Source organism: Camelus bactrianus, chromosome 2 (assembly GCF_048773025.1).
Source record: "Camelus bactrianus isolate YW-2024 breed Bactrian camel chromosome 2, ASM4877302v1, whole genome shotgun sequence".
Classification (NCBI taxonomy): Eukaryota; Metazoa; Chordata; class Mammalia; order Artiodactyla; family Camelidae; genus Camelus; species Camelus bactrianus.
Window position 1 is genome coordinate 96,831,602 of NC_133540.1, and position 18,453 is coordinate 96,850,054.

The window sequence follows — 18,453 nt, forward strand, 5'->3', positions numbered from 1 at the left end:
CCTGGTGATCTGTTTGCATTTCTATCCTAAGTCCATAAATAAAGGTATAGCTTTCAGGGGAAGGAAAAGCTGCTCTCACATCAAAAACAGCGAAGGGATATTGCCTTTAAAGCTCTCTCTGGAGGCGCTGTTTTGGTGAGCAGGGCAGCACATTTCTATCTGCATGTATTTGTCAATGTGTGTTGTGAGCATGACTGCCAAAAAATGATTAAAGGAATAAAAAAAAATGCTATTTGTAGTCCAAGCTTTCTTTTAATGCAATCCTTACTGTAAAGAAAGAAAGCTGATGGAATGTTTTGTATTCCTTTTGCCAAACTCTGAAACTAATGAACCCTCGTCCACAAAGCCACCTGGGAATTACAAGGCCCAGAGTCAGTGGGGTCTCTGTGAAAGCAGTCTCCACTGGGGTACTGCTCAGTGTAACCAAACTATGAGGCGTCAAGAGTTATTTAGTTTTAGTAAAACACCCATTCTCGAAGGGTTAAAAACAATTTCCATGGTCATAAATATAAGTGAGTATTTTTATAACATATTAATTTATGGGGGAGAAACTGGCTTTGACTCTATGTATTTCTCCTGTTGCTAGCTGCATGATTTTAGGCAAGTCCCCTAACTTCTCTAAAGCTGTATTGCCTCATCTGTGTAATTAAAAACCTACACCTCATAAGACGAGATGGAAATTAAATGAGATAATTTGTGTTCCATTAGTGCCGGGAAGAGAGTAAGCACATAATAAAAGACAGAAGTGAGAGCTATTAATTTTAGTAATTAACAAACACAATAAAGGACTTCAGAACTTGGGAAAACATGTCACTATTACCAAATTAACCTAGTGATTTAATCTTAGACAGCATTCTTCAAATTTGACAACAATGCAATTTAATAAGCATTTATTAACAATTATGACATGCTGGGCCTCAGGCTAGGCCCTGGCACCATTAATGATGCTGGCTGCAGTCTTCAAGAAGCAGGCTGTCTAGCAGGGAGACAGACACACAGACTCTTGCCTCCAGGAACAAAGCACAAGTGCAGTAACAGCTAACTGCTGGGTGCTTACTAAATAGGAGGCACAATGTTTAAGCATGGCATGTATATTTTATCATTCTCCATTAAAAATAACTACGAAATAGGTACTATTATTTCCATTTTATTGACAGGAGAATCGAGATAGAGAAGAAACTTGCCCAAGGTCACCCCACTAGTAAGTGATGAATCTAGTACTTGAATTTCTGGCAATCTGATGAAAGAGTCAGCAACCTTAACTGTTACACCGCCCTGCCTCTTGTATTTTTAAAAACGTTCCATGGCAACAGACATTTACTGAGCACTTACCACCTATAAGGCACTAAACATACAAGGGAGAATAAATCAGACCTGATTTTTGCACCCTGGAGCTTGCAGTATAGTAGGGAAGACAAATATTAATCATATAACTGCATGAATATATACACATGAACTATGCCAAGCACTGGGAATAAGACAGAAGTGTTAAGTAAGGAATGTATAATGTGTACACTGTTATCTGAGCATCTAATCAAGGCATATGATTAATTCTGCCTAGACAGTGGTGAGGGGGGAAGGCCTTTCAGATAATAACAGGAACAAAGGTACAAAATAAGAAACCTGAAATGACTGGGCACAGAGGGGAACAGAGATGTGGGGGCAAGAGCTGAGGCTGAAGGACTGCTCTGAAGTCTGACTGTTCAAAGCACGTGTACCGTGCTGAATGGTCTGACTTTTATTCAGTATTCAGTGGTGAAGGAAGCACTTTATAATAGCTATTCTGGCCATGTTGAGGACAAAAGACTAGGGTGATACTAATATATTTTTGGATTGAAACTCCCTCAAACACTAACCTTTACTGATAATATAAGGCCCTAGATTACATTCACACTTTTTTCATCTTCTAACTTTAATATTCATTAAACAGAGTGTGTGGAATAGAAAATTTGGGGTTGCCTTCTCAGTGCTCATACCCTTCCTTCTTCTCTGCCAAAGTCCCTGATTTCTAGTGGTGTGCCATGGGGTTCCCAAGAAGGTGGCTCTGGGGTGGATCATGTGAACAGACTAAGCCAATTAGTGCACGCCTATCTCCAAGCCACAGTCAAAGGTTCTCTCTTGTTTGACTGAACATGGTAGAGATGGGAGAGAATTCTTTAAAGGTCTCTTATGTTTCTGTGGGTCTTAAGCAGAGGCATTGACTGCCTTTGTTCTGAATTATCTTTCCAAGGTGTTTGTATAATGAACAGCCTTGGAAGACTAGATAGACTCTGCATCTGAAGTAGAGGCTGGTTTCCTTACAGCCTTGGAAGACAGAGATAGCATCTCCTTCTGGAGCAAAGGGCAGTCATGCTCACTGCCCATTATAAAAGATTCAGGTTCCCTGAATTCAGAATACCTCTCCAGTAACACAACTGACTGCTAAGATACCACTCTGTGGGAAGTGGGATTTGGGTAATCAGCATAAGAAATGCTGGCTATTGCTACTGCTCAGAGTAACAAAGTGTCCTTCATCTCAGACCTAGGAGTCTCATGTCTTCTAGTAGCATCCATGAAACTGGCAGATTAACTTGTCAGCTTGTAAATAGGGTAAAATCGCAGACCCTTCACACCTCTCAATTGGTAGCACATAGCCCTCAAAGCCACTGGCAGCCATCTTGGGGCTGTAAGAGGGGTTGGTCCTTGTAACATGAAGCTGATACCATGTAATTCAAAAAGATGGAAAGCAGCGAGGTCCTTGGTAAACGTTATTAAGCTATGTGGTAAAGCTTTGTCAGAACTCACGGTATTTCTAGGACTTTTGGTACCAAGTCAATAAATTCCCTTTGTTGCTTAACTAAGTTGGAATTGTGTTTGTCTGTTGTTTGAAACCAAAGGTATTCTTACTGGTTCCATCTGAATTATATTCTTAATTTGAAAATATGTCTGATTTAAATGCAAGCCAAATTAACTCTGGAATAATCACATGGTAATTCTAAAGCTTTCAGCAGCAAAGTATGAACATAAAGTCTATTGATTCATCTGTGTGTTTGGCAGAATTGGTATTGACAAGATCACTTTCTGTAGAAGCTCTACAGTAAAAAGGACTCACACAAGTTTTTTAGGATGTGAAACACTACTAGTTAAAAGTAGCTTTTTTTTTTTTTTAAATATTGAACTCTGCTATCCTGTTTTCAATTGTTTAGCAAATCCAGCAGTAGATAAGAATCCCGTTTAAGCAGTTTGGTTAGATCTAAGGTTTGCTAGGCTAGTTACCAGTCTTTATCATTCCACACAACATAACATGGTCACAAAGAGCTACTTCTGACTGGGGACATGATGGGCATAAATAACTGTTTTTTTTTTTTTTCTTTTTCTTTTTCTCTTCTCTCACTTAGGAAAAAAATGATAGGATAAAGGGATGTGAGACCCCTATCAACAGGATGAGTAAGTAAAGGCCTGGTATCAGGGTAAGCTTCTGATGAAAGAGTTTTAACATGAAATAGAGAACAAGTACAAATTTTCATGATGTTCTCAGATCTCAAAGTGCGAATGTGAAGAAGAGAACCAACTAGGGTTGTATTTAAGATCAAAAAGTAAACAAAAAATTGGAATAAATTGTGAGAACAGAATCAGAGAGGAAGAATAAATCATTCATTCAAACAAGAAACATTTATTGAATATCTATACCAGGCAGTATGTCAGACTCTATGTACACAAGGATGAACAGCATAGAACCTTGTTCTGAAAAGAGCTTATATTCCACTGAAATGCAGACAGAGTAGGAGTCAAAAAAATGCCATATTGACATGGGCCACAATGGGTGCGATCATCTCCATCAGAGAGAAGGATGCCGGGAAAGGCTGCAAAGAAGGGTCATTCGCAAGACGAGTTAGCATTTATTTGATGGGCAGAAGTGGATGCTGGTAGAGGTTCAGATACATTTCTTTAGTCTTTCCCCTGAATCACACCTTTGCTTGGGAGTTACTAGATCAAGGTAACTGCCAAAACTGCCTTGTTGTGATATTTTAACAAGGAGTTACCTATGTTTATATACAAATTCTGATTTCCTTTATAAAAAGCATTGCTGTGGGTTTTTTTTTAAGTGCTAAATAGAAAAAAATGGAAATGTCTCTTTCTGTCATTCACAGCTGTAACTAAATAATCAAACTGAAAGGTGGTAACCGCTAAAAGTCCAGATGTAAAACCTATGAGGAAATACATAATATACTCTCCCAAATATTTCTAGCTATTCCATGACAGGAGAACATCACAGGGTATATTTCAAAGAAGTAATCAACAACTTGTGATTAACATCAGAAAAAAATTTCATGTATACCCATCTAGAGAGAAAAATAAAATACCTATGAAGAGATAATGGTTGAGTTCTGGGGGTCATATCAATACGTAGCAGCCTGACATATTGCCTTGGTATAGAAGCCCAACAGATGCTTGGTGAAAGAATGAATGAACAGGCGGAGGGTATAGGTTAAGTGGTAGAGCACATGCTTAGCATGCACAGGGTCCTGGTTCAATCCCTGGTACCACCTCTAAAAATTAAATTAAATTAACAAACAAACAAATCTAATCTCCACAAATTTTTTTTACATAAATGATTTACTCTCCTCTAGTTGTGTTATCACGATGTATTTCAAATTTTGTTTACTTCTTGATGTTAAAAACAACCTCATTTGATTCTCTTCTTCAGATTCACACTTTAGGATCTGAGAATATCATGAAGAGTTGAACTTGCTCTCTGCTTTATGTTAAAACTCTTTAATTGGATGCTTACCTTGACTTCAGCAAATGTAAGTCAGAAATAAAGTAAAAGCAGGAGAAACATGATCAAGATTATAATAAGTTTTTGAAAATGTATTTCCCTTATCCATGTTGTCTATTATTATTTTTGCCTTAGCCACTATCTCAGTAGAAGCCAGAGAAACAGTTCACTCTAAAAGTGACTCATGAGACGGAAGGTTAAAGGAGAAACCAGTGTGATTTCCTAATTATTGGAATTAGAAGAGTAGTGTTGTTCGGTTAGGCACAATTATTTTAAAAAATGGGATGGGATGTGATTTTAAAGTAAAAAAGTAAGTTCACCTGCTTGCAGCTAATAAATAATTTATACCTTACAGTGATTATGTAAGTTTTTAAATGACAATATAGTTGTTAAATAGCCCAATGGAATACAAAACAATTTCAACCATATAAATTCTGAGTTTTATCTGGTATGGTAACAGCAAATGAGGAAAGTGATTAGCAGTAACTCAGGTGTTTACCTTGATTTAGAGCAATTATGCTTCTATGCTAGGAGTTGGTGAACTTTTTCTATAAAAGGCCAGACAGTAAATATTTATCGCTTTATGGGTTGTGTTGAAACTACTCAACTCCATTGTTGTAAAACAATTTGAAAGCCGCCATGACAATATGTGAAGAGCATGGCTGTGTTCCAATAAAACTTTACTTAGAAAAACAGGTAGTGGACTGGAGTTGGCCTGAAGGCCATAATTTGTTGGCCCATGTTCTGTATCACTCATTTCTTTCAGCTTTTTCTTTTGTCTCTATTCACAACCATCAAAGGGTCAATATTGTACATACAATTTTATATTGAATTATTTGAAATTACTGAATTGATACAATTATTTAAACATAATTAACCTTCAAAATATAATTATGAACAATCCAGAATACATAAAACTTTCTCCATCCCACTGGATATCAGGAAAATGACATTTTATGTTCCAATCAGAGAGATTAAGACTGATAATGTCTCATGCTCGCCAGCTGGTAGAGAATTGGAACTCCCATATACTCTTGGTGGAAATACCAATTAGTACAACGATCTTAAAGAGTAATAGGGCAACTCTAGTCTTACTAAAAATGTGTAGACACCTTAGTTTCCCTATGAGCTACATATCCTGATGAATATATTAATATAAAATGTTTCTGTAGCATTTTTTTATAATTAAAAAGTTGAAAATAACATAAACCTAAGACAATGGATAAATAAAACATAGATATACAACAGAGTATCACAAAACAGTTAAATATACAGCTGGTTCTCATGATTTGTGCTAGTTACCTTTTGTACAGTTGCTGTGAACACTGAATTAGTGAATACTGAATCACTGTTCCTAGAAAAAATACAGGGTTAGGTTCCCATGGGCTTCTGATCACATTTTTGTCAACTGATCAATATAGAATAGTGTTTTATATTTGTTTATTTTAAAGATACCTTATTTAATATATTTGTTGATTAACATTGAACTCACAACCAACAGCACTATAACTTATGTACAAACAATGCTCATGAATACACATATTCTCTGCAGGAGACATCATAGCCCTTATGTGCTCAGAAGCACTGAGAGCTTGGAGATTTTCTTTACCAAATATAACAAAATCAAACGAATTACTAAATTTGGCTGTATAAAATTGTTATTCACAACAGTCAGGACATAATAATAAATTATTAGACATGTACAGAAACAGGAAAACTGTTTCTCATATACAAGAAAAAGGAAACCAAAGAACTCTGCACTGCAATTATCCAGATAAAGGATTTAGCTAACAAAGAATTTTCAGCAGCTAGTATAACTGCAAAAGCTCAAGGACTTAAAGGAAAATATGCTTATAATCATTATGTTCAAACAGGAAGTACCAGTAGGGAAAACAGAATCTATAAAATAAAACTACCAAATAGTTTCTATAAATAAATTTAAGAAACAGTATCTGACAGAAAAATTCACAAGATAGGCTTCCAACAGATTCGAGATGACAGAAGAGTCATTAAACTTTAAGACAAAACATTAGGTGATATGCAATCAGAAGAACAGAAAAAAGTATTTAACAGTACCTGTGGGACAATATCATAAGGTCTAACATAAAGCTACTAAGAACCCCAAAAGGAGGTAAGAGAGATTGAGACAGAAAAAAATACTTTAAAAGAAATAATAGTTTAAAACATCCTAAATTTGTTAAAGACAAAATTTACAGTTAAAAAATTGCAGTAAATCTCAAGCAGGATAAAAGAAAATCCACTTAAACACATCAGAAAACACTGCAGAAAACCAAAGATAAAGTGAAATATTTAAAGCAGCCAGAGACAAATGATAGTTTATGTATACAGAAACAATGACACAATGGTTCCAAACTTACCAGAAAAAATGAAACAAAAAGAGACTGGAAGACAATGGAATGACAGTTTTAAAGGGCTGAAAGGAAAAAAAGAACAACAAACAACTGTAAACACAGACCTCTCTATATGTCAAAGAGTATTCTTCAAGATTGAAAGTTAAATGAAGTCATCTTTAGATAAACAAAACTAGTATTTCATTACCAGCAGATCAGCACTGTAAAAAATGCTAAAGGAAATTCTGTTGCACAGAAATGGTAACAGAAACGGACAGCTGCAGGAAGGAACGAAGAGCACCAGAAATGGTAACCAGCTATGTGTGGAAATGTAAAACCTGTGTTTCTCTTGATTTATTTGAAATACATATGACTCTTTAAAGCAAGAATTTCAACACTGTTCTGTGGAGTTATAAAAATATAATACCTCTGACAACTACAGCATAAAGACCTGAGGCTTTTCTCTGTTTACTTTCATTCCCTATCTGTCACTTTGGTTTAGGCCTTTCCCATAGCTCATTTGGACCATAACTTCCTCATGAGTCTCCCCCTTTTCAATCCACTCTGTTGATAGGGGTGATCTGATCTTATTCCCTGATTAAAATAGTTCAATGGCTTTCCACTTTCCATAGTCTATAATCCACACTCTTTAGCATCCCATAAATTCCACCAGACTATTTCTGCAAGTTCACTTCCTGCCACTCTCTAAGACCAAGATTTTTGCAAGTCTCTAAATACATACACTTTCCTTATCTCCTTCCCTTTGTACCTGCTGTTCCCTCTGCAACACACACCCTCCTACAATGCAAGTTCTATCTTGGCTACTCAGTGTGTCCATAATCTCTCAACGACTTCAACACAGGCATAGTAGTAATCACCTGCCTTTCCTTAGTTCTCATATTATAATACAGAAAAGATTAGGACTCTTCATTTATGCACCAAATGCCATCAATATGCTAATGATTCTTAAATTTGCATCTTTGTCCAGACCTCTCTTCTACATTCAAACATGATCTTCAGTTAACATCTACATTTAGAGGATAGTGAAACTAAATAAGAGAGCTTACAGAGCACACAGCAGGGCCAGAGTTCAAACCATCACGTACATGGTCTCCAACCACCTCATTTCCCAGACCAGGGACCTGAGAGTCACCTTTGGCATGTCCCTTTCTTTCACCTCTTACACCAAATCCATGACCAAGTTCTAATTCTGTCATTCAGAAAAATCCCAAGTAAGTCTACTTCTCTTCATCTCTATCCATTCCAGGCTTCCTACGTTGTTGCTGGACAACTGCAAAGACTTCCTGATCGGTCTTCCTACTTGAACTTTTGTTCTCTCTGGACTGTATTCACCAAATAGGAGCCAGATTTATATCTTCTAAACATAAACATTGTTATAATTTTCCTTATTTAAAGTTTATCAATGGTTTCTCATTTCATTTCGGCAAAATGGCCAAATGCTTAACAGCCTGCAAAGCCCTGCTCCAGCCTCACGTGGAGGTCCTCTCCACTTTTCTCCCCAGGCTTCAGCCTCCTCCCAGCGGCCTCTGCTCAGTAATCCAGCCCCAGGCCCTTCTCACGTGTTGTTACAACGCTGGGAAATCTTCTCCCCTCCGCCCTGTCCTTCCCTCACCTATTCTCACTCATCTTCCTTCCAGAAAAGAAATAGAACTTCCTTCAAGAATTCCTCCCTGGATGTATGAGTTTAAATCAGATGCCATTGTTATAAGTTGTCAGGGCATTCTATTTTCCTTCCTAACAATTAACCCAATTTGCAACTAAATATTTGAGGGTTAGTCTGTGTTCCCCACTGGATTGAAAACTCTGTGTGTCAAGTCGAATATCTAAGCACTTAGCTTTTAGTGCAAGGCCTGTCATATGGTAGGCAACTAGTATTTTGAGAAAATAAATAACTAATGCAGGCTAAATGCCTGGTCAGGCAGAGAGGAGAAACAATCACAACAGACATGACTCAGCACGAAACGACCAAAAGGACTAACATCAGAAGCTGCACAAAATTCAGAATACGTAAGCAAAATCGCTGCTTGCAATAATATGCATAATTCATATATTTACATTCTAATTATGCCAATTTTCAAAACCCAAGATTAACTCTAAACTGAGACTTTGGCAGTCTAAATTTACATTTCTGTCCTGAGCCTGTGAGCTAAGGCAAATTACTTCTCTGTGCCTCTTCCTTCCCTAAGGACACTAAATATTTCTGTTGTGAAAATGAGCTGTAATGATGAAAATTTAAAGTTAAGGGGATAACAGTTTGAAAAGTGGAGTACTATAATTCTGTGGTATGAACGAGATGGAGGAATAAAAAACAACTCTGCTCACAGGCAATGATTAAATCATAATACCTAATGCCGACGAGGCTGGATGGAAATGGCACTCTCATATTTTCCAGTGGCTGTGTAAATTTTTATAACTCTTTAGTAAAAATTTAACTTAGCAAGAGGCTTGAAGGGCCATAAAAATATTTATACCTTTCGAACTGGTAAATCCACTTTCAGCAATCAGTCCTGAGGAAATAACTCTAGCTGAGAAACAAATCTTATGCTGGAAAATGTTTAACCATGCAGTATTTATAAAATTGAATATTACATTACTGAAAATCTGACATATAATAATATGAGAACGATCATCATTGTTATTATGAAGTCTGTACTAACACAGACAATGCTTATAATAAATACATGAAGGGAAAACAGAAGAAAGTAAAATTGCTTGTAAAATACGAATGTATCTTTCAAATACATCCACAGACATGCAGGAAAACAGGCAAAAAAAATTACACATCAAAATTCTAACAGTGATCATAATAAAGGTAGAAAAGAGGGGAGCTGGATTTTTGCCTTTTTCCTTTACTGTCTTTTTTCAGTGTTATTTGACTTTTATAAGAGTTAACAACAACAAAAGTCTTCAGTGGTTCTGCACTGTCTATTTAATAAGGTTTAAATTTGTGAGTACAAATCTCCTATTCAAGGTCCTCCTCAGTTTACCTCCACTTTCCCTTCTATCTTATCTTACACTTCTTACTTCTTATACTGTATCCATCCCTTACAAAGACCCCTCAGTGGGACCAGTGGTGGGGCTCACCCCGAGTTTACTTAGCTGAATAAACAAATCTTTTCTCTTTTTGAACATTTGCTGACCCACTCCCTGATGAAGGGTTATATATTTTAGTTAAAGCAATTTGGTACTTTTAAGAGAAATTACATTTCCATAAAAAGACTGCTTATAAAAGCAGTCATCTATTTAATTTGGAAATAGGAATTAGATAAAGACAACGGGGGACACACTATACCAGTAATTTTTTTCTTTTGTAGACACATATTGATTAACTTTATTTTATGTACCATATTCTGTCTTAAAATAGAAAGTATAGTTGCTTCAGAAAATCAATTTAAAGGAGTCAGTTATACTCCACATCTAGAATTTTCTTCTCTTACTTAAAATTCACTCCATGAACATTTGAGATGCAAAGTAAACAAACATTTTCTCAATATTGGTTTTCAACATAATTACTAAGGAAAGCTAATGATCGAGGATTTTAAGAATCATGGCAGTATTCAGTGGTGGCTTTAAGAATCTTCTTTAGCATTTATAAAGCTATTTAATGTCTGTAAATTCTGAGTATGAGAGCCCTTAACAAACAAGTAGTTCTACATCTGCATCTGATGGTGTGGGACAATGAATAAACAGTTATTACAATGAGGGAAAAGTCCAAACTCCGTGGCCCGATGACATGAGATTTAACCTACAGATTTCCACGGCAATAGCTAAGTTATCGGTTAGGCATCAGATTCCTAGGATGCCCTGCTAAAGCCTAGTTAGCTTATCACAATTGAGAGTTTGAGAGGCTAGCCTGGCAGGGTCCAGCATCACAAAAGCTTAGCTGATACATAAAATGGTTTTCAGAATGGCTGATGAGAATAAGAAGTTGTGTGTAACCGGATGACTTGACACACAAAACACGTCTAATGCTGGTAACTGAGAAGGGCTGCTGTCATCACAGAGAAAACACACAGTCACGTAAAAACAGTTCAGAGCTTTTGCACTTCAAGACACTGAGTTACGGGTTAAGAAGTAAAAGAAGAAAATAGCTAACTTCACTAGGCCTTGTATGCTTACTCCATCCCCAGGCGGTGTACCACTTACTTATATACATATTACCTTTAATTCTCACAACTTATCTGCAGAGGAGGGAGTGTAACCCAACATGGCATGTAGGACTACAGAGATGTGAGGCACTACGAGGGTCAAGAGATTGAGCTTCAGGATCAAATATACTGGGCACTTATGGGAAAATTAACTAGGTTCTCTAAGGCTCCATTTTCTCAGTTGGAAAGAAAGAAGGAAAATGAAGGCATTGGCAAATATTGGGCAGGTTTCTTCCAGGCACATCATAGGGTTGTATTCCCTATTTCCATTGTGGCTGGGTGGGACATTATGATTAGTTCTGAACTAATGAGTTAAGACCAGAAGTGATGGAGTTACTTCCAGGCCAAGGCATTCAATTGTCAATGCAAGATCCTACAGAACTCTTTCTTTGTCCTCTGGCACAGTAACTGGCCACATCAGAGATGGGCGCTGTCTGAACAGGTTCTCAGGCGAGCAGCATAAGCAGAGCTCCCTTGTCAATCTAAACCGGATGGGTTGCATGAGCAAGAAACAAATGTACCACTAAGATTCTGAGATTGCTTTATTATTGAAGTGTAATCAAGGCAATATGGACTGAGAAAAGTTATTCTATCTAAAAGTTATTTCTATAGTGTTGTGAGGATTTAATAAAGTAATATTAGAAGTATTTTTCACAGAGTCTAGAAAACAGTAAATACTCAATAAGTGACACTTAAAACGACTATTATTATGTTACTAACTTTTATAAATTAGAATACTGAGACTGCAGAATATTCTGCAATGTGCCTAAGGACACACAACTTTTAAGTGACAGAGTTGCTTCTGTAAGACTGGGAAGTCAAAGATCTGTTCATTAAAGTCATCCTTCTTTAGTCACCTGACTTGGCCAAAAAGAAAAAAACCTCTAAGAATTACCATCTTTTTGTTCATATATGTGCCTTCTTTTGTTGCTATTCTAAACCCCCTTCTCTATTGCACAAAAACCCTTTCTCTGTTGCACAAAAATTAATTTTCTTTTATGCTTTACATTTGTTCCTGTTTGCTGTTTATTTTCATAACTTTTGTCACACAGCACGGCAATCTTTATGCAAGATTTAACAATCACACCCCTCTGCAATTTGGCTGCAGCCTGTCTTTCAGAGTTTATCTCTTACTACTTCCCTTCATAAATCTTCCGTCTTAAACTGTTTCACAGATTAGAAAACACTCTCCTCAATTGATTTCACTAGGCTCTATAACTTTTATACCAAAAGTAGATAAAACAAAACGTATTTAAAAACCTAGATGCAAAAATACTAAACAAAATATCAACTGTCCAAAACTTGCAAGGTATTTAAAAATATGTATCAAGGCCAGGTTCAGAACTGGTTTATTCTAGTGATGCAGTGTTGGTTTAAGGTTAGACAATCTGTAACTCCCCATGATAAAGGAATAAGGAAGAAAAACCATGTAATTATCTTATCAGATGCAAAAGAAAACATTCACTAAAATTTTTCACTCAAGATAAAAATTCTGAGCAAAGCATAAATATAAGGGAACCTCCTTAGGTGTATAAAATAAATCTACCAAACATCTACAGCAAATATTGTAAACCTAATAAGTGTACATGTGAAGAAAAACATATGAACACTAACTACTTTTATGTGAGACAAAATAAGCAATTAAATATCTGTTCATCTTCAAGCCTTTTTTGAAGGTCTGCTATGTGCCTGGCATTGTCAAAGAAATACCAAAAAAAAAAAAAAAAAAAAAAAAGAGAGAGAGAGAGAAAGAAAAAGAAATACGCCATGATAATACTTAAAAGTCAAAAGTAGAAACTTTCCCTTAAAATCAGGAAGCAACTCAAGAAAGCATGCTATCACCATTTCTATTTAAACTTTTACTGGGAATCCTAGAACATATTATGAGAAAAAAGAAATTAAATGATAAAAGACTTCAGAAGGAATAAACAATCAATCCTCATTATTTCCAGATGATATGACTGTGTACAAAGGAAGTCAAAGAGAATTGCTCAACAAAATATTAGAACGAATAAGAATTTGGCAAGGTTTCCAGATACACTGTCAACAATAAAAATCAGTTTAAACACTAAATATCAGCAACAAAGTTTGAAGACAGTAAGTATTCCATCTATAACATTTGCAAAATGTGAGCTATCCAGGAGATTTAAGAAGAAAATTAAATATATATTTTTAAAATCAAAAGACATTAAAGAGGACCTGAGTAAGTGGAAAGTTATATGACAGTCATGGATTGAAGACCAATTCTCATAAAATTGATCTACCAATTCAATTTGAGTTCTAACGAAAATTTCTCATGAAACTTGACAATATTCAACTGCAAAAGCCAAAGTTCAAGAATGGCCAAGATAATTTTTAAGAAGAACAAAGTTGAAGAGACTTATCCTACCAGATAGCACTAATTAAGACACTGTGGTAATGACATAGGATACACAGATAAAACAACAAATAATATAGTCCAGAAAAAGACATAAAAACATTTGATATATAATGGAAATGATATTTCAAAAAGTGGGAGAAAGATGAACTACTGAACAAATGCTGACTGATTTAATAAATAAAATTATATCCCTACTTTGTCTTTACACAAAACTTAATTTCAAATGGATTGAGACCCGTACACATGCAAAGCAACAGTTAAAACTTTTGGAAAACAATTTAAAAAACTTTCTTCGTGACCTCAAAGTAGACGAGGATTTCTTAAGCAAGATGTAAAAAAGCACAAAAACTAAACATTGATGAATCTGACTACACTGAAATAAAAAGCTTTCATGCATTAAAAGACACTATGTTCAATGTGAAAAGAAAACCAAAAAACTGAGTCAAAGTATTTGGAACACATATAACTAACAATAGCTAACAAACTCTTATAAATCTTTAAGAAAAAGACAAACAACCCAGTAGCAAAATTTGCTGCGTTGGGGGAAAACAGTACACAGATTAATAATCACAGATATGACCTAAGTCTAATGAACACAGGAAAACATAAACACACGAAATACACACTGCCTGCATGGTGGACTGCATTACATTACAGTGAAGCTACGGACTAAGTCAGAGATCTCAGTGGCTTAACAGAACAGGTTTACTTCTCAGTCACGACACAGAGCCAATCCAAGCTGACAGGTGGCTCTGCTCCACAGAAGTCACCAGAGGACCCAGGTTCCACTGTCTAGTTGATGGACTGGTAGAAAGGGCTGGAGAAGTTGTGCACAAATTTTGAATCTCTGCCCTTGAAGTGACACTTGTCACTTCTGCTCACAGCCTATTGGCCCAAAGTAGTTGGCTGGCCTCACCTACCTGCAGTGGAGCTGGGAAACGTCGGAGAAACACGTGGATATTCAATGAAATATAAATGTCTCTGTGACAATCAGAAATCAGAGAAATCCAAATTCAAGCAAAAGCAAGATGCATCCCACACTCATCAGACTGGGGGGAACAACAGCAAAGACTCTGATATTACCAAGGATTTGTGAGGATGTGAAACATGGAAACAGTCACACACTGTTGAGCACTGTTGAGCTGCTGAGCACGTAAACTGGCATATTTTAAGAGTGCACATGTAATACGTGGACAGAGCGGTCCCCACTTACGACCCTACTACTGCAGGTACGTAAAAGGTGTCATATGAAAACACTCACTTAAAATTGGTTTGTAATAGCGAAATATTGAAAATTATCTAAACATTGGAAACAACTCAAGTATCAGAAAAACGTGGAATAATACCTAAATAAACAATATTCTTACTGAAAGTGAATATTGATAGAGCGCATTGGACAAAGATAGCTGCAGAAGGTGACATGCTGTATACTTTTATATATAAAGTTGTAAAACCTGCAAAAACATAATATATATTGTGTGTAAATATATGGGTACGCACTTAGGCTATAATAACATGCATAGAAGTGATTATTTCAAAATAGGGTGGAGAGATGGTACATTAGGGTACATTAGTCATAAAACAATTCATATCTGTTAATTCTACTATAGGTAATAAAAGCTAAGGAAATAATACTCTAACAGTCAAGTCATTCTTTGTTAACACTTCCCTAGTAGTGCTTTCTATATAAATGATGGAGGCAGTTCCATATATTCAAATAGCTAAATATGGTGTGGCAACAGATGAAACATTATGATCGTTACAGAACATATTAAGTAGTTAGTACAGAGTCTGGCACTCGATCCATGTTAGCTGTCACAGTCGTCACTGTTACTGCTGCTACCACCGCTATTACTTTCATTATTAAAGGAATAAGCACGCAAAGCAGGTTTATTTGTGAAAACACAAAGTGAAATGATACCAACTGGAAAAAGCAGAATACTAATTAGAATGTACACATTAATTTAAGCAACATAAAATATATGCACATCCATTAGCAGTGATTTTAAAATGACTTGGAGTCTTAGTAAAATTTAATGCTTATTAAATTACTCTTTCTATTGATTTCCATATTGAAAATTAAATTACATTGACACTAGAGTTTCTCAAAACCCTACATTATTTTAAGTTCCTAGTTTACTTTGCTAATAGGTATAAGCATTTCTAAAGACATTTAGGAAAATACAACTGTGATAATCTCATCAGTGAAGAAAATCTTCATAAATGATGCATGGTTCCTGAAGCCATTAACCTTTGAAAAGACAAACAACTTAACAGTTGCTTCTACCACATAACTATTTATTCGTCCTCATACAATGACCTGAACTTGAGCTTTTTTTAACTGAGGTCAAGAACATAGCAAGTGCAGTGGGAAGTCTAGGGCATACCCTAAGGAAAGAAAGAAGGAAGACAGTTTTCTTGCCTGAGTTCCTGGACCCTCTTCAGGTTTTTACTGTGACCAATGAATATGGGTTGAGGCTTATTTAGAGACATTAGCACCTGTATTTGGTAGAAAAAAAGACTGTCTCCTTTCCTCTAGTCATGATTATACAAGGATCAGTGTCTTTGTATGTTCTACATCTCTTGAAAAATCTATTTGATGTTCCCTTCTGTATCACCTGTTCCAATTATCTGTTTGCATACATGGTTTACACAGTATTGGGCATGAAATGGTTATACGAATATGTTCTTGAGCTGGCAGGGCTGGTGATCATTGCTCATCCAGAAAGTGTCATGGTGCTGTGTAAAGGAGGTATCATACTTTTTTTTCCAACTTGGACTCAGATTAAGAAGTGGTTTCCTATCTAAGAGAGAGAAATATAATCATCCCCACTGCCTAAGAGCAGAGACAACCGCTAGCAGAGGGAACACAGGTGGGGACAGACGGCTTAGACTAGAAAGACATCTCCAGAGTCAATGGACACATGCCATCCCTGGACTATTTTATATCTCTAGCCATATAGGGATCAGAAATACTTAGCTGTCCAAGGCAGATATAGCTGTAACCAGAGATGTCTCAGAAAGGCAGCTATGGAGGCCAAATGGAGTAACATCAGTACTAAGGACACACATCATTCTCATAGCTCACTAAGTCACTTTAGAAAGGACGCACCAACCACGCTTTGTTTGTTTGTTTGTTTTTTACACCAACTATATTTTGAAGGTGTTCTCAGCTTCAGCTTTCAAATATCTACTGGAGGAAAAAAGATCTTAAGATAAAATCTTGGTAGTTTGTGCCTTATAATCTCTTCCAGCTCACATGCTCTGCCTTATTTCTGGGATTTGAAATTACAAAGATTTTAATCACCCCTAGAGTAAGCAGGGCAAGCAGTGCTTAGTTTGCTCATGTAGATTTGAACTTGCTCATGTAAGACCACAAAAACCTGAAGTTACAAATGAAGGATTAACCAGTGAAGTAATTTCTCTATTGAATTAGCTTCATCATGAACCATAAAGTGAGACTGATAGAGGATAAATAATGCACGTTAACCACTGATTCTCTATACCCTGAAATATTCCAAATGGGATTAAGTTCATAAGAATAATAGAATCCCCTCAAACAATTTCTATGCCAAGTTTCAAGATTATCTTTCATTTAGGAAGTGATTTATCTAAGGTCTTTTCACCCAGAAGTAGTTACGCCAATAAAAATGGAATTAATAAGCAAATGTTACCTAAAAGTGTTCTTCAAATCCTACATTTTTTTAGAGCATTTGTTTGGTGAGTATATTTTTGACAATAAATTTTTTATTGATTCACAGAAAATAAGATTTCTACTATGCATTTGAATTAGGTGTATGTAAGTTTACATACACAAATATTTCAGTGAAAAAGATGCAAAAAATAGTTTGACTCTGGAAAAGAAAGCATAGTAGTTTAAGATAATTTTCCAGAAAAATCATCAAGGTGGAATAATTTTATTTAAAAAGTTGTTTCTATTTCTTTTAAAAATAAACCACAGACTCTTACCATAAATAAGATGCTAATGACTCAATACATCACTTGATTTGCCTCTAAAAATAAAGCCTCAATTATTTTTATAATAACCAGCAATTAAAACCAGAGACCAGAATTCTTTTAAATGTTGCCTACAATGGACTCAAGAAAGTTTGAAAAACATTTTGCCTTAGAATTGGGAAAAAAAAAAAAGTAGCTCTACAAATGTCATAGTGACCAGTTAGGGATATTATATACATCTAGTAAATAGGAGAAGTTCTACTCAAAAGAAAAGATTAAAGATTTCCAAAGGGGTTCTAAAATTAACACAATCACTTTTTTGGTTGGACAAATTATTAAATAAATTCTCATGATATATGTTGGGTTAAAGGAGTTTTTCTTTTCACTGGCAAAACAATTTATGTGCATTTTGGAAGTTTCTCAATAAGGAGGACAGAATTTTACACATTAGACCCTTTATCCTGTCATATGTATGATAGTTCTTTTTTTTCTTGTTAAAATGTGCTTAAATACTTTTCATTGATTATGTGCTATTTTTATCATCCGACAAGAATCAATAAAGTGATTTCTATTTGGCAAAAGAAAAATTACAGTTGCACACTTTATTTCACCTGCCAGAAGTAACCTTCCATTACATCTGAGTGTTTCCTATGTTGTAGGGAATACAATGGAAACGATTCTGATTGAGAAGTTAAACTGTCTACTAAAAAAAGTCACTGTCTGTTACAGAATAGGAGTGGCCAGAGAATTTTTGGATGACTATAACCCTCAATTAAATATACTAAATAAAAAGAGCTTTTTGGACCATCCAGTCCAAAGACAAACAAACAAAAGGCT

General features: G+C 35.7%; 1 protein-coding gene across 7 annotated transcripts in view; it reads right to left on the bottom strand.

The window, feature by feature from the left end:
- The window catches only part of FAM13A (family with sequence similarity 13 member A), a 286,461-nt gene that overhangs the window by 125,324 nt on the left and 142,684 nt on the right, over positions 1–18,453 (bottom strand). The window lies entirely within an intron of this gene.